Source organism: Quercus robur, chromosome 12, assembly GCF_932294415.1.
Source record: "Quercus robur chromosome 12, dhQueRobu3.1, whole genome shotgun sequence".
In the NCBI taxonomy this organism is placed as follows: Eukaryota; Viridiplantae; Streptophyta; class Magnoliopsida; order Fagales; family Fagaceae; genus Quercus; species Quercus robur.
In genome coordinates this window covers 22,246,791-22,269,927 of record NC_065545.1, presented here as the reverse complement: position 1 = coordinate 22,269,927, position 23,137 = coordinate 22,246,791, and the positions used below count along the sequence as shown (strand labels likewise).

The 23,137-nt window shown below is 33.6% G+C and overlaps 1 pseudogene; it reads left to right on the top strand.

Annotated features, from left to right (window-relative positions):
* Positions 1-771: 771 nt before the first annotated feature.
* On the top strand, positions 772-14,481 carry LOC126709172 (membrin-11-like; annotated as a pseudogene).
* Positions 14,482-23,137: the final 8,656 nt, after the last annotated feature.

Below are 23,137 nucleotides of genomic sequence, written 5' to 3'. Positions count from 1 at the left end.
GTTTAAACATTCTCTGACATTATAAGATATTCCCATTAAATCTTTCAAATTCATTATTTCTAGTTTTTATTCAAAATGTGAGACACATTACATTTATTCAATTTTGTGTGATTTACAAATTTTTTAAGAGCATGGGATTTTTTTTAAATGCAACACATCTTTAATATGAATTCAAATTGGAGACAATTTCCAAGAGTCTTGTAGCTTAAGTGCGATGTTTGGTAATGTTGTTTGTATTTTTTGGAAATACGTGTGGGTGAAAAAGTATTTGAAAATACGTATAATGTTATTTAAATACTGAAAATTGTTGTTCTAGTTACACTACCAAACAACCTTGTCTGTACTTCCTAGTGTTTTCAACCGGAACATTCAGGATTTAAATCCCCATACCCTCAAAAATTTGGAGAAAATTAGAAGATTTAAATGGAAGGGGATCCTTTAGGCTAGTATGGACATAATTTCAATGGCATTAACCATGATGCTCTTCTTCTTAGGTCCCTCACCATTTGTGATTTCCATTTGTGATTTGCTTTGGATAAATACAGATATATATTAAGCTAAGAAAGCGGAACAAGGCGAGACCAAGTCATCGCTGAATTATCCATTATAAAACACCACAAGACAATTACAAAACACCCCAAAATAGAAACAAGGGAGGAAAAAACAACAAAATCTAGGACTTAGGTCCTTCCCAAACTGGCCAAAGCATCAGCGGTGCTATTCGCCTCCCTGAAAGCATGTTGGACCCGATTATTGGGGGACACTAATTGATATCTAGAGAGACAGAGAGAACAACGAGCCCAGTAATTACCATACCATTGATTGAACCATGGTCCATATCACTACTGAAAAGAAAGCAGCATATGCATATCCTAGTTCAACACCATCTTTTCTGACTCTGTTGAGTGGGTATGGAAATGGAAGCAACAACAAAAGGAGGAGGAGGCAATACGCTATCAGAAATATACCAGAATGCGAAGAAGGTACAATTGAGGACCAGAGATGCTCTCGAGTACTCCATCGTTGGTGTTGGTTTGGACTCACCAAAACTATCAGTTTCAATCAAAACAGATTATTGTTGTAATAAATTGCTTAGAAATAGGTTTAATGTTTCTTCAACTGCTATCTAATTTACAATAATTTCCAAATCCCATTGTACTTGACCAATTATCTTGCTTCTCTATCGAAATTGGCCTTTCCTAATGTGAGTACTTGAATTCAAACTGAAACAGCTTAAACCAACCAAATCCTCTTTCTTTCTTTTTTCTTTTTTTTTCTTTTTTTTTCCTATCAAAAAGGAGAGAGAGATAATTATTCTCATACTCAAATTTGCTGATATTTTAATTTGACACATATTAAGTATGTGCATAATTGACCTTTATAGCATTGTATGTTCTAATTATCTTGTCATCTTTGCACTTCTAGCGTTGGATTTAAATTTTTCTCGAGCCTTTATTGTAATGACCCCGCCCTAACTATATAGATATTGTCTTCTTTGGGGGAGAAAAAAATCGTGAGGGGTATGGGCCCCGGACAATATCTACACAGTTGGGGGCGGGTTGTTATAGACCCAAAAGGGGTTTGCAATCAATGGAATCCCACATCGCCTGGGGAAACACATGGAGATGTGCTTATAAGGAATGACTTCCCTTAAATGTATAGAAACATTTTCCTCCACTACTATGTACTTTGGGGGAGAACAAAACAGTGAGGGATATGGGCCCCACACGCAAGGACACATAAGAGCAGGGTGGATTGTAGTGACTTGTAGATTTCACCTATTGTTGTCTAGTGGCCAACCTAGACTAATTTGTTGAGGATCCATTAGTTGTTGTTTCACCATTGTAGGTAGAGTTGATGCAATTGAATGATCTTGTATCTTGATTAGATGCAATGCAATTCTTTTTTCTTTTCTTTTTTTATTCAAAAAAGTGGAACAAGTAACAAAATAGGCTAAATCTTTAAAACAAAGTTTGGATAATTATTTCTTAAGAAATCAGAAAAGGGTGATGGAAGCCAAAGAGAGGGCAGAATTGCTTGGAAGAACTGTATGTAATCCATTCTCTTGGTTAGGAAATGATACCGAATTCATATGGGGCAACCCAAACTTAACCGATATAATAAATGGAAATAGGCTGGATAAATGTATTTTATATTTTCTGGTTTTATGAGATAAGAAAAATAACACTCAATAATTTAAAGGATAGATAAGTTCACCACCTAAGTAAACCCAAAGAGATACAAATAGCACCACCCAAAGGAATTTAGCTAAGGATATAGAACTATTTTGGCTCACCACTCTATGGGATACAAATTAACACCACCCAAGAAATACACTCGCCACCCAAAGGAATCCAGCCAAGAGATAAGAGATGATTTAGAAGAAATCCATCTTCTATAAAACACAAAAAAAAAAAAAATAATAATAATATTAATTAATTAATTAATTCTGAAAATACACTTTGAATTTTATTTGATTCAGCTAAAGACTTAAATAGATCTTGGAACAGCCCCCAAAGCATAGGAAAATGAAAATAATAATAAATGCATTCACTTAACCTAACCAAAATCATATATGACTCTTAGGAAATTTAGAAACACAATAAAATACTTGTCTGCCTAGGAGAAATAAAAATAAAGTCTGATTCATCCTAGGAGACACTAAATAAAGACTATTTGATTTTTTTTTTTTTTTTTTTTTTTTTTTTGAATGGAAGATATAGAGACTATTTGACTTAATTAATAATATATATAAAAATAAATAAAAATAAAATAAATAATAAATAATAAATAAATAATAATAATAATAATAAACGTTTTGAAAATAGTGGCTGTTATTCTGATCTTCAAGGAAAGCTTTTGGGTCAGACTAACATCAAATTGGGCTTGTTGGATCTTGGGACACTCCAATGTTATACTTCCCTGCTTGAAAAGGACTTGCCCCCAAGTCCACTTCATCTTCTTGAGCTTCATAGTAAGGAGAAAGATCAAAAACTTTGAAGGTTGCTAAAACACCATAACCTCCAAGCAGCTCAATCTTGTAAGCATTTTCACCAATTCGTTGCAACACCTTAAAAGGTCCATCTACTCTAGGTTTCAACTTAGAAAATCTTTTGGAGGGAAATCTTTCCTTCCTAAGACGAATCCTAACCAAGTCACTGTTAGGACATATGTGATTCACTTGTTAGGAACATATGTCGCTATTTTATATAATTGGTTAATCTTTTGACAAAACGCACTTTACTTGTATTTGGGTAGATCTAGGATGTGTTTAATACTTCAAGAAACTGTGTTTCAAGATCAAGTATTGAAGACATGCAAATCTGTCCAAGAAACATGCTAAAGAAGTGTCTGTCATTAAAGCTCGACAGCTAGCCATCTATCGAGCTTAAGAAGCTGTTCCAAACCTGTGGCTCAACAGCTACTCGACAGCAGCTCAACAGATAGGCATCTGTCGAGGTTTATGAAAAACAAAGTTTCAGTTCTATTTTAACTCTTATCCGTGATTATGTGTTTGGGCTTTCTTTTCTCATAACCCTAGACATATAAAAGGATTATTTTAAGGGCCGTCAAAGTGTTCACAAGTTGCACAAGTGTTGAGCAAAGTTTGTTCAAGCAATTTGTAACCGAAGATAGAATTTGCCCTAATTCATCATTCTTGTGAAGAAGTTGCTGTGTTTGTGCATCGTAGGGTTTTGTGACCAAGCATCTTCTTGATCTTCATCGTTGGGATGAACTGAAGAACTTTGTAGCCAACAACTTTCTCTAGTTGGTGATTGAAGTCACGTATTGGGATCCGTGCAATTGGTTAGTCACGTACTAGAAGCCATGCATCAAAAGAAGAAATTGTCACTACAGAACAAGTCCAATTGAGTATTAGAGTAAGGGTTCAATTGTAGGTTGATATAAGGTACTGGGATATCTTTACTTGTAACCGCTTGTTATGATAACAGTGGAATTTCGGGAGTGGTGACCTTAAAATCACCCGATGGGGTTTTTGCCGTATTGGTTTTCCTCATTCGTAAACAAATCACTGTGTCAATTTATTTTCTGCTGCATACTTAGTTTATTGGTGATTTGTTTGTGCTACCACGCGTTTGCATGTTAATTAACTTAATTAATTCACTTGGTTAATTTATCACAAGGGGTCAATTCGTTTTTGGCCTATCAATCACCTTCCTTGAAAGTTGCTGGTTTTCAATACTTATTTGCTTGCTTACAATACTTATCATTCTGCTTTCCAATCTTATTTTGGACTTGTTCATGCAATTTCTTTATTTCCTTCGCCTTTTTGTCAGCATCACCACTGAAATTCTTGGTAACAGAAAGTGGTGTCAATTCAAGTGGTCCAGTAGGATTAAGGCCATAAACTATTTCAAAAGGACTATAACCAGTAGTTTGGCTAGTGGGTCGATTATAAGCAAACTCGGCTTAGGCCAAAAGAAGATCCCACAGTCTAATGTTCTCCCCACAAAGCTTCTTAAGAGATTTCCTAAACTTCGATTCACAACTCCAATTTGCCCTTCTGTTTGTGGATGGTAAGAAAAGCTGAATTGCAATACAATTCCAAACTTCCTCCAAAGAGTACGCCAAAAATGACTTACAAACTTCAAATCACAATTAGAAGTGATAGTTTTTAGAACACCATGAAGCTTGACTATTTCTCTGAAATACAAATCAGCAATAGAAGATGCATCTGCAATTTTGTTACAAGGAACAAAATGAGCCATCTTTGAAAATCGATCAACAACCACCATAATAGAATTACAATCCTTGTTTCTTTGAGTTTGAGGCAAACCCAAAACAAAGTCTAAGCTAACATCTTCCCATGGAGCCTTGGGAACTGGTAATTATGTGTACAACCCGGTGTTCTGACTGTGACTCTTAGCAATTTGGCAGGTTCTGCAGCTTCTCACAAGATACATAACATCATGAGTCAACTTGAGCCAACATAAATTTTTTTGCACAAGAGCCAGAATTTTGTATCTTCCAAAGTGTCTAGTAGTACTTACTCCATGAGCTTCTTGAATAATTGCTCTTCGCAAAGAACATTGAGGTATGCACAATCTGTTTTCTTTGAATTGAAAACCTTCTTACTTCAAGAAATGATTAATGGAACTGTTGGAACAATTTTCCACATATCACCAAAGTCTAAATCATTGTTATACACCTCTTTGAGAACTTCAAAACCTAACACCTGCACCTCCATAGTGTTTAGCAAAGAATGTCTTCTAGTCAAAGCATCTACCACTTGATTCAGCTTTCCAAACTTGTGTTTGATAGAAAAAGTCTAGGATTGAAGAAATTCAACCCATCTGGCATGTCGACTGTTAAGTTTCTACTGACTATTCAAATACTTCAAAGCTTCATGATCAAAATGAAGTAGAAACTCACTTGGAAGGAAATAATGACTCCAATGATTCAAGGCACGAATAATGGCATAGAATTCTTTATCATAAGTAGAATACTTTTTCTTGCATTCATTCAGTTTCTCACTAAAGAAAGTAATAAGCTTACCCTCTTGGCTAAGCACAACACCAATTTCCACACCTGAAGCATCACAATCAACTTTGAACAATTTGTTGGAATTTGGAAATTGGAGCTTCTGCCACTTTCTTCTTGAGCAACTCAAAACTCTTTTGGGCTTCTTCATTCCACTGAAACTTTCCTCCTTTCAAACATTCAGTAACAGGGCCAATAAGGCTGCTGAAGTTTTTGATAAAATGCCAATAAAAAAAAAAGCAAGCCCATGAAAACTTCTAACATCATGGAGAGACTCTGGCACGGGCCAACTAAGTATAGCCTCAATTTTGCTTAGATCCATCTTGATTCCATCACCTAAAACAACATAGCCTAAGAACACAAGGATGTCAATTAAGAAATGACATTTCTTCAAATTTGCATAAAGCTTTTGCTCATGAAGAGTTTGAAACACCTCATGAAGATGCTCCATTTGCTCCTAGTGAGACTTGTTGTACACTAAGATGTCATCAAAATACACAACAACAAAGTGACCAATGAATGGCTTAAAGACATGATTCACTAAGTGTGTAAGTTGTAATTTACAACTATGTGTTTTGTTGGCTTTTATTCCGTGCCAAATTTGATTGTAATTTTATTCAATCTTTTGTACCCTATATTTATTGTGGAATTTAATTGTAAGGGTTGTGTGTGAGAGAGAGAGAATGTGAAGACTCAAGCAAATTGAAGACTGAAGAGTTTTCGAGAGTAGCTCATGACTAAGCATCCCGCGAAATGATGCATGTGCCCTACACATGACTGGAATATGAAGAGTCAGGACAGGATGGATATAGCTATGTTTCACGAGTACCTCACGGGTAAGGCCTTCCTACGAGACACTCGCAAAACATTCTGTTTTGCTAGATTATCCTATCTAATGCACACTTTCTGTACCCACAATATATATACCCATATTACCCACAAATGTTGAGGAATTTTTCTAAGAGAAAACCCAAGCACAAACCTTGAGAGTTAGAGATTGTTATACCCACAATCTTCTACACAATTGCTTATGGATTTTCCTCAACTCCTACCTCTTCATTTTCATATCCTTGAGAGGTTGATAGTCCAAAAACTTACCACACCCTTTCAGAGTGTTTAGTAAATTTTTGGCGCTGTTGGAAAGCATTGAAAGAAGCCAAGGATGACAGATGCAACATGGAACTTGCTGCGGGATCCAGAGAGTTAGACAAGACATAGTTCCAAGAAGCCTTATTGGAGTAGGAGCTTGGAGGGCTTAGGTACATCAGGTAGATTAGGCTTGGAGGGTCTCTTGCTAACCCATGTATCACAACTGATTGTCTAATAGATCGATTACCGCTTGGAGAGCGACATAAAGGTTTTACGCCGAGGACTTCGGTTTCCTTTTCAATAATACATCGCTGTGTTGTCTTTGTGTTTGCATCTTTCTTCCCTACTCTTTTACCTTTCATTTTACAACTGTGTTATTATGAATATGGATTAGAGTAGCTTGTTTGTTTATACGCTCGCATTTACTCTTTTCCGCACTTAGTAAAAGTTAGAGTAAAATCTATCGAGCCATAATTTTTATTTGGGGGTCTAAATAGCTCTTGTGTTTTCACACATTTTAGAGCAGTCAAAGTGTATAAAAATATTAGGAGCATTAGAGAGTTCGAAAGGCATCACCATCCACTCATACTACCCTTCTCTAATTTTGAAAGTTGTTTTCCATTTATCACCTAGCCTCATTCGAATTTAATGATAATCGTTGCATAGATCAATTTTTGAGAAAATCATAGCTCCATAAAGCTAATAAAGAAAATCATCTAACTGCGGAATAGAATAGCGGCATCGAATGGTGTTTTTGTTTACTGCTCTACTATCAATACATATACACCATGAGCCATCCTTTTTGGGAACAAGCAAGGTTGGAACAGCACAAGGACTCATATTCTCTCTTACAAGGCCTTTTTCTATCAACTCTTCAACCTGCCACCACAACTCTTTATGCTCTTTTGGATTCATTCTATAAGCTAGTTTATTAGGCAAAACAAAACCAGGCACAAGATCAATGCAGTGTTGCATATCTCTCATAGGTGGAAGACCGAAAGGAATTTCATCAAGAACGACATCACCAAATTCCTCAAGAAAGGGTATCAATAAAAGAGGAATATCCACTAGATCCTTCTCTTCTCTAACCACAATAGCAAACCCTTCACCAAATTCTATCAATGCCACCAAATTCTATCAATGCTCTCTCCACCTCAATTCTAGTCAATAAGATATTTCCTTCCCCAAGTGAAGGTTTGGAAACATGGATCATTCTTAATGGAGCCAAAGTTATTTTAACCCCATCTATTTCATAAGAGTAAGTATTTTTGAAACCATCATGATTAGGCTTCCTATCATACTGTTATGGTTTCCCAAGTAATAAATGACATGCATCCATGGGTACTACATCACAAATTACTACATCATTATAATGCTTGCCAATAGAAAACTGAATTAAGCACCTCTTATTCACCTTCACCTTATTGCCTTTGCGAAGCTACTGGAATTTGTGTGGTTGGGGATGATTTTCAATTTTTAGCTTCAACTTTTCCACCATGGTTGCTGCAACAACATTCTCACAACTTCCTCCATCAATGATAACATCAAAAACTTTTCTATGAGAAGTGCATCTGGTATGGAATATATTGTTCCAAAGCCACTCATCTTTTGTATAGGCTACCTTGAGACTCCTTTGAAGAACAAGCGCCTCTCCTTGGATAGCAAAGACCACCTCCTCATCATAAACAACAAGTTCATAAACAACCAGTGCTGATTCGTCCTCATCTTCTATCTGCACATCTCCCTCTATCAGAGAAACTATCTTGCGATTTGGACAATCAGAAGCAATATGTCCTCAAAGCCTTGACATTTGAAACATCTACAACATGTATCAGCGGTGTTGGGATGATTAGAACCTGATGCAGATTCATTCTTTGGTGGTTGCTTGACAATGGCTGTCTTGGGTAATGCAACAACCTTTGAAGTGGAACCATTCCCTCAATTAGAAACACCCTCTCAATTATAGGATCGAAAGTTACTACCATGCCTTTCCTTCAATTGCTTCTCCACTTTCATAGAAAGCTTGCAAACATCATTGTAGGTTCAATAGGTTTGTAGTTGGACCACATCATTGAGTTCAACACATAACCCACCAAGATAATAGGCTATCATATGCTCCTCTGGTTCTACAATATCACATCAAATCATAAGATGATCAAACTCTGTTGTATACTCCTCCACAAAAAGCTCCTTTTGTTTGAAATTATGAAATGTCATAAAAGCATTTTGCTTAAAGTGATTAGGCAAGTATTTTTTCTAATGCTCTCTTTTCATCTTTTCCCAGGTCACAATACGATCTCTTCCTTCCCGTTGTCACTGCCTCTTAAGATGCTCCCACCAAATTGAAGCCTGTTTTCTCAGCTTGATAGCAACAATCTTCACCTTGCGATTATTTGGAACATCTTTGAAATCAAAGCCTCACTCAATAGTAGTTAGCCAATCAATGATATTATCAAGTTGCATTTTCCATTCAAATTCTGGAATGTCCACCTTTATATCATAACTTCGTTGTAAGTTTCTGAGATGACAAGGATGGGGTGGAGTGCTCCCACCGGAGGAATGACTAGGGGCACAGGGCACAGCGAAATGTATTCTCCTCTTCATCGTTGCAAACAACTTCAGATTCTGAATTATGATATCTAGGACCTCGCCTTTCATTCTCGTAAAACTCCTATTGCTCCTAGAGTTGCTAAAGTTGTCTCCTTAAATTGTCAATTTCAAAATCTTGATGATCCCTTTCAAGTATCTCACCATTGTTTTCACATCGATGATATCCAGCCATTGAACCAAAGCTCTAATATCAATTGATACCAGATTTGTATGGGGCAACCCAAACTTAACCCATATAATAAATGGAAATAGGCTGGATGAATTTTTTTTAATTCTGAAAATATGATCTAAATTTTATTTGATTCAGTCAAATGCTTAAATAGAGCTTGGAACAGCCCCTCTAGCATAGGAAAACAAAAAAAATAATATTAAATACATTCACTTAACCTGACCAAATAAATACTATTTGACTTAATTAATAATAATAAAATGTTTTAAAAATAATGGGCTATTATTCTAATCTTCAAGGAAAGCTTTTGGGTCAGACTAACATTAGATTGGGCTTGTTGGATCTTAGGACTCTCCGGTGTCCCGAAAACCAAAACTTTTTGCCTTAGTATCTTATGAGCATTAAATATTTTATATTGTAGAATGGGGGGTCTCATGTTTTGAGAATATTTGATGAAGCGCAAGCCATGCAGTCATCTCATAATTCTACTCGAATGTTGGAAGAAGCTTGTTTAGCTAGAGAGGCCATCCTGTCTGCAATGTCAAGGTCAAGGAAACGTCTTAAGGTATTTGCAATTCAGCCCTTGCGTCCTCACAGACATATGGTTTAAACAAATCTATATATATATCCAAAAGTTGAAGCGTATTATTTATTATTGCTATGCTTATATTACACCACCTCATTCGCCACATTATTAGCCATATATTTATTCTATTTCTTATTTATTTTTTATTCCTAAATTTTGTTGACAATAATAAATATATAAATAAATTGACTTTACACATTCATCTTGGGCGGTTTTAATTTTCATATAACTTTATCTTTACATATTCAACTACTTTAATTTATATGTTTATAATTAAAAAAAAAATGAATAATCAAAAACCAAAAACAATGTATAACTGTATATAATGTGGAAGATTTGCAATAAATTTTACAAATATCTTTTTACACCACATCATTAGCATCCTTTCTTATTTTGATTTTTTGCAATTTTTACTTTATTTAACTGTCTTTTTAAAATTTTCATTTGATTCCTTTATAAAATTTAAAATTTCCTCCATCTTAAATTCTACCGTTTCTAAATTTTCTCAATCATTGTCTTTTTAAATTTCCAACCTTTCATCTACTTCAACCATTCCTCTTCTATCTTAATTTTCTTATAAATTTCTTTTTACTTCATTTCCACCTCTCTCTCCTATACCTTCCAAGTTGTTCATGGCAAAAAAGGTCAGTACTCTCTCTTTCTCTCCAATTTTTTTTTTTTTCTCTTTTGGTGGATTCTTTTATTGTTTCAATCATTTTTTTTTCTACTAATGGTGCTTTTGTTATTATTGATTTAATTGTCACATTATATTTGTTTCTCTTTTTGGCAAATTTGTATAGAATTTTATGCATATTTGTGTATTTTGGTATTCCAATTCCCGATTGCTAGTTCTTTTTCTTTATCCCATTGGTTTGATTTGTTTTGTGTTAATAATTAGTTGTTTTGTAAGTTAAAATTTGATTTTTTTAGTAATCCATTTTAGATGTTAATCTATGAGATTCAACTAAGTTTTTTCTTTTTATTTTTTTAATCCTTTTGGGTAGACAAATTTGTAGTGTTTGTAGAGAAAGTACTCTTAATAGTTGTATTAGAAGTATCTTATATTGCCACTTATTTAGACAAAAACAAAGATTAGTCAAACAAAAAATAATGGGACAAGTGACATATTTTAGCTTCTGCAATCTTATTATTATTATTATTATTATTATTATTATTATTATTATACAAGGATGCATATAGAAAATTAATTAGAAGATTTTGCTAATAAGTGGTTATTTGTAATCTTTTTTGGTGGACAATTTTGCAGTTACTTCAAAGAAAATAATCTCAATAGATTATTAACAACAAATTGTTTTTCTAACCAGTCCAATTAATTATTGTTACGCGACGATTAATATGACATTTTATTTGCTTGCAATGCATTTTCATATGGGTATATTTTGATTCAATATATATTTATGCATGTGTTGAGATAAACATTGTATTTAAGAAGAAAGATCATGATCCTACTTTTAATACTTCAAAAGAGATAGATTGGTTTGAGATTAAAGATAAGTTGAAATTTTTTTTAATGGTGAGAAAACTCTATTTTTATCATTCATTTCTAACCATCATAATTGGAAAAACTTAAACCCCCCCCCCCCCCCTTATTCTATCACTAGCTTAGCTCATAATATGAGTAGATGAAAATTTTAATATAAAAAGAAAGTAAATATATATATAATTTTTTATTTATAGAGACACAAAATTCATTATTTAAAAAAAAAAAAAAAAAAAAAACAAAGCAATATGACATTGTTTATGTTAGAAAAAAATAAAACCCTTGCCCTTTGTTGGTTTGGTAAAGGTTTATATAAATAAATAAAAAGCACTTCTTAATTAATAGTTTAATAAATCTAAAATTAAATTCTCTTATAAGAAAAATGCTTTATTGCAGATTACTAATCATAATATATGTGTAGGGTCACAATTTGAGGCCCAAGCCAAAAAGGTATGGGGTCTTGGTCCAAGGAGCCCTGAAACAATAAATTTATAGAGAGTGGGTTACAAAACCAGGCCTTAGCGAAGTAGATAGTGGCTAAGATTGGGCTACGCAACACTTGGACACCAGAAGATTCTGTTAATGTCAATATATTCTCAGTCCGAGGAGATGAGATAGATATTTGCTGGTTCTTACTTTAAGTTTTCTAGCTCTTTTCCTGTTCCTCTCTTTTTTCCTCCTTCCTCTTCCTCATGAGGACTCCCTTTCTTATATAGCCTCTTTGAAGCCATCGTGACCTTACACTTATCGCTTATCTGGACTCCCACTTGAGTGCTTGTCCCATCAGACACTCCTTCCATCTTTCTGTGAGTTGTGGTAGCCAAGGCAGCACTATTCACAGGTCTTCTCCACATTAATGCGGCCAGAAAAGTAGCTGCAACACATTTAATGTGGCAGCTGCAGCCTATCCTTGGGCATCTTTCGTTTCCTTCTTTGCCACGGATCTATAGGACTTGTCCTTGCTACTAGTGTTCGTTGGGGTTGATCCTTTTAGTAGGCAGAGTGCATGTTGAGCCATACTCGTCACATCCGAAGAGACATTTCTCCTCGGACTGCCCTTTAAGTGACTTCAGGCCTACGAGAACTGGACCGGGACCCCTTTTGGCATCCATGTCCTCTCCTCGGACACAGTTGACCATCCCGTATGGGGCCCAAGGCCCATTGTATGATTTTGGGCCTTTGAGCCTTTGCCCCTACAATATGAATTTATGAATATTTTAGAAAATAAATTATAGATTCTATTTTATTAAAAATAATCAGATATTTCTGTGCATCATGCAGGATTGTGACTAGTGTTTGATAAAATATGGGACTGCCGGACCAAATTTAAAAGGGGAAAAAACAAGTATGGAAATCATGGAACTGTGATATTGCAAAATAATCAAAACAATGTCTATATTACATTTTGTCGTCGAGCTCAATTAAAAATTTATCATGACTCTATATATTTAGAGTCTAGTTTGACATACTAGGTTATTAGATAAGAATATAATTCTGTGTTCACTTATCTTATGGTAATTGATCTGGTAGATTCAGCTGCAGCAGCCTTTTTTTTTGGTCGTGCTGGTTGTTTTGAATTTTTTTTCTTAAGTTAACAGATTTAAATTCTTCATGTAAGTTATTCTTACATTCATCAAAGGTTTTGAAGGCATTCCTGCTGATGCCCCCCATCCCCTCTTTCTCTCCTCTGTTCAAAACATAAAAGCACATTTGATACGTGTGTTTAAACAACAGTTTTCAGTTTTTTTGGAAATATGTGTGAGTGAAAAAATGTGTAAAAATACGTGTAATATTGTTTAAAGACTGAAAACATGTGTTAAAACTTGCTTACCAAACGGGGCCTAAGATTTCAGAGTTGGCATGATTTATGATTGCGTCTGTAGAATGTAGTATGTTTCTCTGATAATCTTTGTATAAACATCTAGACAAAAGTTATAGTAGGAATTGGTCCCACTGGGTTTTTTTCTTGGATAAAGCCATAAATGATTAGAGATTTTAATTATTAATTTGGCATCTTTGGATATGCTGCATGAGAAATTTGGGTTTCTGTGTATCAAAAAGGAAAAGAAAAAGAAAAAAAGGACTTCTCAATTATTATGCTTAATTTTTAAGTAGTATGTTCTTTTATCCTTTTGGACCAAGTTAAAATACCTAAAGTTAACCGAGGTCTAAATTGTTGGGATAGCTCATCTCCTCAACAAATAGGATTTGTGATTATTTGACATGAATGTAGCTCCTGATGCTAATAAGTACTTCTTCTAATATACTTTTTCCTTTGTTCAGATTGCACATCGGAAAGCACTGGATGTTCTTAACACAGTGGGGCTTTCAAATTCTGTACTGAGGCTGATTGAGAGGCGGCACCGTGTTGATAATTGGATTAAATATGCAGGCAGGCAGGCATGATTTTGACACTTGTTATTTTGTTCATCATTTGGAGGTGGACACGTTGATCTTCTCTAAGGCTTGGTGGTACTTGTTGTCATCACTTTTTTGGAATGGAAGATACTAATCTTTTCCTGAATGCGGTGTTATATTGTGAAGGAATCAAAGGATTGAGGTTGCACAAAGGCCAATTTTGATACAATTGTCTAAAATTGATTTACATACAGAGGCTGCTACCATTTGAAACTTTCTAGTTCTGCACGTCAATGGTTGAAATCCTAAATGTATTGTAGCTCCATTTTTGGATGATTTTTTGTGTACTTTGTAAATCCTTTGTTGATATACAAATATACAATTGTATATTGTTGTCTGCTGAAGATGCACCGTAGGTCTCCACTCTCCATAATTGATGTCTTTGTACTGGAGGCGTGTGTACATACTACATACCAGTAAATAGCAGCATCCATCTACTTCCTAGAACAATTTTGAGAACATCGAACCTTGACATTGCATTGGTGGGAATAATTTGTACCATAGTACCAAGCCAATACTTAGATTTTCGGGCAACTTAACAGCATCCATCCTAGAGATTCTGAGAGGGACCATCAAATTAAACTCGACATAGAATACGTGAGAATAACCTGTGCAAAGCCAATACTTTGTTTTTTCAGCCACATACTAGCTTTTCTCAAACTTATGATTGAGAAAACGAAAATTATTGTGTAACGTTCAAATTGAAGAATAATTGTAGTTGTTACTTCAGGGAGCCAAGCCTCTCAATCAGAATTTGTTGTCAAATGCTTCTCTTTTTTAACTTATTTCAAATTTCATATCCATTAACGTCCGTTGAACTTGATATATAGAAAATATTTAACTGATTTTCAACAATCCAAAGTACACATTAGTCTTTATTCAATTAGTACTCCAAAAACATGACCACTTGTCACTTATCCTAACATCCTCCCAGTTCCCATGTACCAAATGGATTCCTTCTCCCATTTTCCATTTTCTCTAAAATCCTTCTAATTAAACAGACCCTAAGCAATCTAAAGGCAAAGCAAAGATTATTCCCACAGCTATTTAAGGATAGGCAAGTTGAGTGTTGGAGGCTTGTAATATTTGCATGCTAGGGTTAAAATGCACTTCAAATGTAACCTTCTGTTTTTTTTTTTTTTTTTTGGGGGGGTGGGGGAGGATAATACCCTTCAGTTTTAAATATTTAGAAATTGTTTATTTAGTCTCCAATATTTACTACTCTACTTTAAGAGGTGAAAATATGCAAATCATTATTATTATTATTATTATTTCAATTATTTATTACTTGCTCCTTTTTTAGGTTTGAAGTTGTGCTCTGTGGAGGCCCTGAGGGACCTGGGAAAATCTATTGTCCTAGCCCTTGTGCTTCTGAGTTAGAAGGGACTACTACTGTGAACCTGAGGGCTGATACTATTTAACTGGACCCTTGGGCCTTCCTTGTTGCATATAGGATTAACAAGGCCCAACCAATACAAAATTTGCACTACCTATAGGACTTAACAAAAATAATAAACTGGAACAATAACCACCTTTGATTATTAGATTATGTACCAATATCTTTGATCCTCAATCTCACAAATTTTATATTAATTTTCTAGGAATCTCTTGTCTCTTCTAATGAATGAAATCTGTACAGAGCTATCTTTTTGTCAGAAGTTCCAATGATATTGATAGCCATGGCCGTTCTGTTAAACACATAACAATAGGGCTACTCGAGGGAGTTATCAATAGTGCAATGGACCAGTTGTTTATTCACTCCATAATCCATATGCGTTTGAAATTTAGGTACAGAAAAACTTTCTTACACGCCATTAGAATAACTTCCAATTTCTCATTCCCTTGGCTTAATTTGGCTGTCATAGCATTTCATGGTCCCAAAACACAACCATTCTACGCAATGCATTAAGTTTCTTGTAGATGTAAGGACCAAAGCGACTAGGAAGGATTAATATGGACTTCCATGCATCATAGGCTTGTCTATTTTATTTTTGTCTCCTTCATGACTCTTTGCTATATCTTATTCCATCAATTGCACGTGAAAGCAGTAGGAAGTTGTTTAAGGAGTACATCACATAACATAAATTTTCTATAGTCTGAGCTGTAAATCAATCAAAGCATTTGATTTGGACAATTGGATATGCCCATGGAATTTTTAAGATCTTGAATCTTTTTTCCTAGAGAGAAACAAAAACAGTTTTTACATTTGCAAAATGGAATATTATTATTGACCCAAATAGGAAAGGGCCAAGTACCAGGGCCTAGGCTATAATTCTTGGCTAGCCCAACACTCAATCATGTGCCATGTGCATCATACTCTGATAAGTGATAATAGAAGCTGACATGCAAGTGCAAGACATTGAAATTATAGAGCAAAAGTATGGGACTGATTTTGACATTTATATATGAACTAGAAGAGTGGATGATGGCCTCTGAAAAAAACAGTCAAAGGATATGATTTCTAAGTCCAATCCTCAACCTAAACATCCACAAGTTCTTTGGTTTGCTTACCTATGGCTTGGGTCATGAAGGATGACCATCCAATTTCATTCTTGTCTTCTAATCATTATCCTGGTTTTTAAAGAATCTCCTTAGAAACTATATCTTGGGTTTGAGTAAAAGAGAGGTGGGGGAGAAATATTTTACATCAGTATAACTAATAAAGATCATTTTTTTTAACAATTTTTTACTTAGAACTTATTATTAATCAAATATGTTTAACACATGGTACTAATTTAACTTAAAATTTACTATGACTATTGATAGGCCAAGAATGTATTGACCCCTTGTGATGAATTAACCAATTAATTAGCCAAGTTAATTAATTAATTCAATTAGTATGCAATAAGCATGGTAGTACAAACAAATCACCAACTAAATTAATATGCAGCGAAAGATAAAGTTGACATAGTGATTTATTTACAAATGGGGAAAACCTTCAAGGCAAAAACCCCACCGGGTGATTTTAAGGTCACCTTTCCCAAGAATCTACTATTATCATAACAAGCGGTTACAAGTAAAGGAATTCCAATACCTTATACCAACCTACAGTTGAACCCTTACCCTAATACCCAATTGAACTTGTTCTATAGTGACAATCTCTCATTTTCAATGCACGGCTCCCAGTACATGACTAACCAATTGATGCACGGATCCAAGTACGTGACTAACCACCAACTTGAAAATGATGTTGGCTACAAAGTTCTTCAGTTCATCAACACGATGAAAATCACGAAACTCCTTGATTATAAAACCCTATGGCGTAAAAACGCAACAGCTTCTGCAAGAGAAAGATGAACTAGGGTATATGTCCCCGGTCAAAATAAGCTTGTGAAAAACTTTTACATTAAGTTGCATCAGCTTGCATCATCTGTGACGACCCTTAAAATAATCTTTATATATGTTTAGGGTTGTGAGAAAAGAAATCCTAGACAAATATACACGGATTAGTGTAAAATCAAATCTAAAAAACTGATTTTTGTAAATCTCAATAGATAGGTTATCTATCGAGTAGCTGTCGAGCATCAAGTTGAAGATCCCTTTTAAACCTCGATAAATGCTATCTGTCGAGCTAGCTGTCAAGATTTAAAATACAGCACTTCTTCACTTGATTCTTGGACAGATTTGCATAGTTTTAACACTTGGACTCGAACTCTTGTTCCTTGAAGTATTAAACACATCCTAAATCTACCCAATTACAAGTAAAGTACGTTTTGTCAAAAGATTAGCCAATTCTAAATGACATATGTTCTTTACATGATTCATATATGTCCTTACAACTACTACTTAATATTCTCCTAGAGTAGAGAATTTTAATTAAGTGAAATTATTTATTGTATGCAGTTTACTACTCTCCTCTTACACAAAAATAGACTCCACATGTTGGTCCTGGACCTAAATATGAGATCTAGCTTTATGTGCACGGAGGCATAGTACACTCTTCTCCTCTCAGACAAAAATAAACTCCATATGTTTATGAACATTTTAGACTCAAACTAGGAAAAAAGCTGTATAGAAAAATGAATCAAGCTAACCTTAGACTCAATTACTAAACAAATGGAGTTGAAACATAATAATGTGCTCAAGAACAATATTGTAAGTATGATGCACGAGTTAAGAATATATTACATGTTTATATGTATGCATGTATAAAAGTATATTTATATATATAGACTTGATATTGGATTATGTAAATTTGTAAATAAATTCATAAGATGTCAAATTATTATTTATAATTTATTGATACTTTAGAAGTCCATTTTGTAGTTAAACTTCTAACAATACAATGTTGGTGAACTTATTTTGTATAAGTTCATAAACAAAACTTGTTTTGTCTACTTAACTCGAGTAACTCTTGAACAATCTCAATTTTCTTCAATAAGAAGACAAATTAAGCTTAGAAAAATAATCTAGTTTAGTAATGAATTCGAGCTCAACTCATGTTCAAAATAAAATTAAATGAACAATCTTAAACTTTTAATACTCAATTTGGCCTGGCTTGTTTACAATTCTAAATATACCCATCATTTGACGCTCAAAAGAAATAAAGGGGAAAAAATTTTATACACACAAAAAATTTCACAGCTTACTAAGGTGGCATACAATGATTAGTGCAATGTTATTTTCTTATTGAACTATTACTAATATCATTTTTATTATATATCAATCATAATCTATAACTTTAGTACATAAAATTTATTAAATTTGTTGTGTCATTAAACTTATTGAGGGAGAACACTGTGGGTAAAATTTAGGAATAGTACCTTAGGTAAAGTATTTTAAGCTTCCCAATATATATAAACACTTGGTTAATGGCAGAACTAGAAATTTTTTTTTGGGGGGGTGGGCGTGGGGCTCATCCCTACTTTTATAGGCTATATCTTAAAAAATGTTCAATGGTTATAGGTAATATAAAGAATTAAAAAAAAAAAAATGGGGGGTCTTGGCTGTAGTTATGCCACTTCACTTAGTTGTATTGAATTTAATTATTCATGGAAAAAAAACATTATTTATATTGTATTAATTATTACAACTATGTGCTTAAATTAAATTGATAGGCATGATTTGTATTTTATAATTAGTCATCACAACTATGTGTTTAAATTTAGTTGATAAACCACCACACGAGGGTGTGGCTTGATGGTAGGAATCTTCGTGTTGCACCCAGAGAGGAGCGATTCGAATAATAGCCCCAACAAGGCCCGTGTGGTACACGTGGTATTATCCATTGCCGTCACGTGCTGTAGAGTCGATGAGCCCACACTGGAGACCCCCTTTTTCATTCAGTAAAAAAAAAAAAAAAAAAAAAAAAAAAAAAAAAAAAAAAAAAAAAAAAAAAAAGTTGATAAACTTAATATATTGCACCGTAGTGTACCTAAGTTTTACCTAAAAACGATAAGATAGTTTGGTGCTCTTGTCACGTGTGACGTATATGAAGCATCTACAAATTACAATCCCATGCATATCTGGCAGTGCTAAAGCAAAATGAATACCCTTGCTTTAATTTGACCTTTCCCATTTGTCATGTTCTTCTTTAACATCTTTATTCTATCTTGATAGTCCTATAATAAGAGTCTTCCAATTTTTCTTTTTCTTTTTTTCGTCTACAAAAGTAAAACACAGGGAGTAGAGCAAAGAATTTATCTTTCTGATTTGGTAATTATTTAAAGAGAAAACTTTAGCAAAGGCTGATTTCAGTAGGGTGGGCTAGAAAAAAATTCCAAAGAAAGCTCTGAGCTCTCTGGACTCTGGATGCAAAACTTTGCTATAAAGCTTTCATTATACCACTTTCTATACATTACTAATTCCAATTATTGCAAGACCATTGTACCTATTTTTTACCTTAATTTGCATCAGTTTTAGCTTTAATCAGGTTGGCAAATCTGGAATATAGGGATAAATTTCACCATATATGGTTGCGGGTCAGCAATGCCAAAAATCAAAGCCATTTACTTTTTCCATAAAATTTATCATTACCTAGCCAAAAAAATAAAATCAAATCAAAATGGCCCATGAAATTAAGAGTTGACTTTATGAAACAGAAACACCCTTCTTTCAAGGAGCTTGCATGAAACCCATTGCATGTGGTCAAAAATGTTTGGATTCTTTCACCGGCATAGTATGAATGCATGGAATTGTCAATGGCTCTGAATTCTTAGTTGACTCTTTGTGCCGGTGGCTTTGTCAAAATCCCCGTGAGTACTGAGTAGACTGAAAATACAAAGGTTCGGTTAGCTCTTTTCACATTGGTAAATTGTCTGCCTTTCATCAAGTTCTAAATAAAATGTCAATTTTATGCATCATTTCATTTGGATGACCTTTTACATTCAGTAATGGGTTCAATTAACAATTCCGACATGATGGGGTTGAGTTGACCTCATTTTTTAACCGATGTGGTTGAGACTTCTAAAAAATGAACTAGCTAAATTGGATAATCAATAATGGATAGTCTTTGTTCTGTTAAAATCTAATGCTATCTAACTTTCAATTGAAGAAAACGTGGAAGTATTTGGTCCACATTTGTATACACAGCTCAATGGTTAGGTTAACATATATAGTAATTTATTACTCCAAAGCATTAATTTTTCTGGATCAATTGATCATAATCTTCTAGTTCACCAATCAAAATCTTATTCTTACTCAATTTTTAACATTTTTTTAATAGTTTTTTCTTTATACAATTGTATCACGAATCATGCAGTTGGGAGAGCTAGACAATTTACATGTTTTAATTAATCAATTTCATCTTAGTAGTAAGTTATAAAATATTGAAATTAAGCATCTATTATTTTTGGATTGACTTCTTTGTTGTATTCCTAAATTTTTCTTATGGTGATGGATAAACACTAACCGTGATTCTTCAGAATAAGTCTGTCTATCAAAATTCTGGTTCAAACTCAAATCTTGCGTAGGTGCTAAAAGTTTTTATTCCCAGTACTTTTTTGCCATGTGCAATCTTATTTCAAAAACAAGGATAAGGTTTTGGCAAATAAGACCTCATTTAAAACAAAGAGTTATTATAAGATAACCCACTTCAAATTTTTTATCCTTTTGTAGAGAACAATGAGTTTTTAAGAATGAAAAATTCCCTGCAAAATTTGGGGTTAATAATTAGAAACTTTTGAGCAAAGGACCACCCAAATTAAGCTGGACTTGTTGGCCATTTTGAGCTAATAAGCACAGCGCTTAACAAAGCTGCACGTCCTTGCACATGGGTCACCATTCCCACGTGAAATTTAATCACCAGACACGTGCATCCCTCAGAGCTTCCCTGAGCTTTTTGCAGAGAGGTTTTATACAAACTTTGGGAAGAAGAGTCACATTGGATGATGTTAAAAAGAAACATATATGATTGGTTAAAACCAAGCCATTAAGGCACTGTTATTGTTATTATTTTGCTTAAGTATGCCGTCAAAAAAAAAAAAAAAGAGATAGCTTAGAGCATTCTCATTAAAAATGCTAAATGTTATAAATGCTAAATTTTAATATTAAGTTTGTAATAAGCACCAAAAAGCAAGGTACAACAAACATGCTAAACTTATAAAAAAAAAAAAAATAGCAACTGAGCTACAGTGAGCTTTCATCAATATTAAGTTTGTAATAAGCACCAAAAAGCAAGGTACAACAAACATGCTAAACTTTAAAAAAAAAAAAAAAAAATAGCAACTGAGCTACAGTGAGCTTTCATCTTTGAAAGCTCGCTATAGATCGCTATAGATGAAAGCTCACTGTAGCTCCAATCTTTAAAAAAAATATATCATTATTTTAATGCTTGTTGTGGAAAAGGTGGTTTGTGTAGTTGTTTTTTATTATTTGAATGAGTAGTTTATATTATTTTAAATGAAATGGTAAAAAAATAGAACATTTGATGTTAAGTGTATTGTAAAATGAGTTGTTAAAATTGATAAAATAGCTTTTTAAGGTGCTAATGCTAAAATTTTTTAGAGCTTTGATGGGAATGCTCTAAATATATACATAGGTGTGTGTGTGTATATATATATATATATATATATAGAATAGTATAAGCAAAGTGCAAAGCAAAGATATAAGAACCTTATCTATATGTGTGTGTAATTTTTTTGATAAGAGAATCTTTAGGGCTTCGCGTCACATATTGCCCCCTTGAATACAAACATGTCTTAGAAAATGGAAGCGTTTCCCATTAACTAAAATTGTATAATCAAATACTAATCGATTAATAATTAAATTTAGCAATACTAAGATTGGCAAAGAGAGATCCTTTATGATGATGGTGATTCCACCATTAAATGTGGATCTTGTTGTAACTATCGGCCACCCTGGCGACTTGAAGGGGTATCCTATGATTTCTCTTTACAAAATTTTAAATGATGGGTGGTAGATCAGAATTATTGATGAGGAATATGAATACAACAATAACTAACCCAATTTATTACAATTTTCATTATTAGGTGGGAATGTCTGATCAATTTCGAACCAAGCCAGGCTTTACTAATATTGTAACTTTAATAAATTTAAAAGACTGAATCAGAAATAAATAGCTTTCATTTCAATCATGTTAATCGGTAGATAGAGCTATCATAATTGAACATCACCTAGCATAAGATACTCTAAAAAAAAATGAAAAGTTTTGATGAGTATTTTTCTTTTGGACAAAACTTAAGTATATTATCTTAGGTATTATTCATTAAATTCTTCTCTTAAAATTCAGTCATGTGGCTACTTAACTAAAAAATACACTTTCATCCAATGAAAAAAAAAATCTACATAGTAGAATCTTAAGAGAAGAACTTAAAGAACAACACCTAAGTACTGTACCTAAGTTTTTCCCTTTTCTTTTTAGTTTAATACCTTTTTGTTTCATAAATAAACAGTTTTTTTATTTTTATTTATTCAATAATTTAATAGTTACGAGGGGTTTTGAATCCTAAACGTTTCTATTGAAGATATCAAAATATGTCAATTAATTAGAACCCTCTTTGACAAATGAATTTTATTAGAAATTTTTTCATTAAATGACTCGTTTTTTAAAAAAATTAACTCATTTCCATGTGCTTAATTAATGTCCGGAAAATAAACGAAAACCATGTTCTATTAATTGAATCACTTGGAAATTTTCATTAATATTTAATGCAATTCTAAGTAATTATATAAACAAAAACTTTCATTCACAAAAATAAACATCAAACAGAAAATATTAGAATTTACACAAAAAAAATTAAGTGAAAAAAAGTCACTTACGAAAAAAAATCAATGTTGGTTAATGTTCATTCGTGGTGACTTG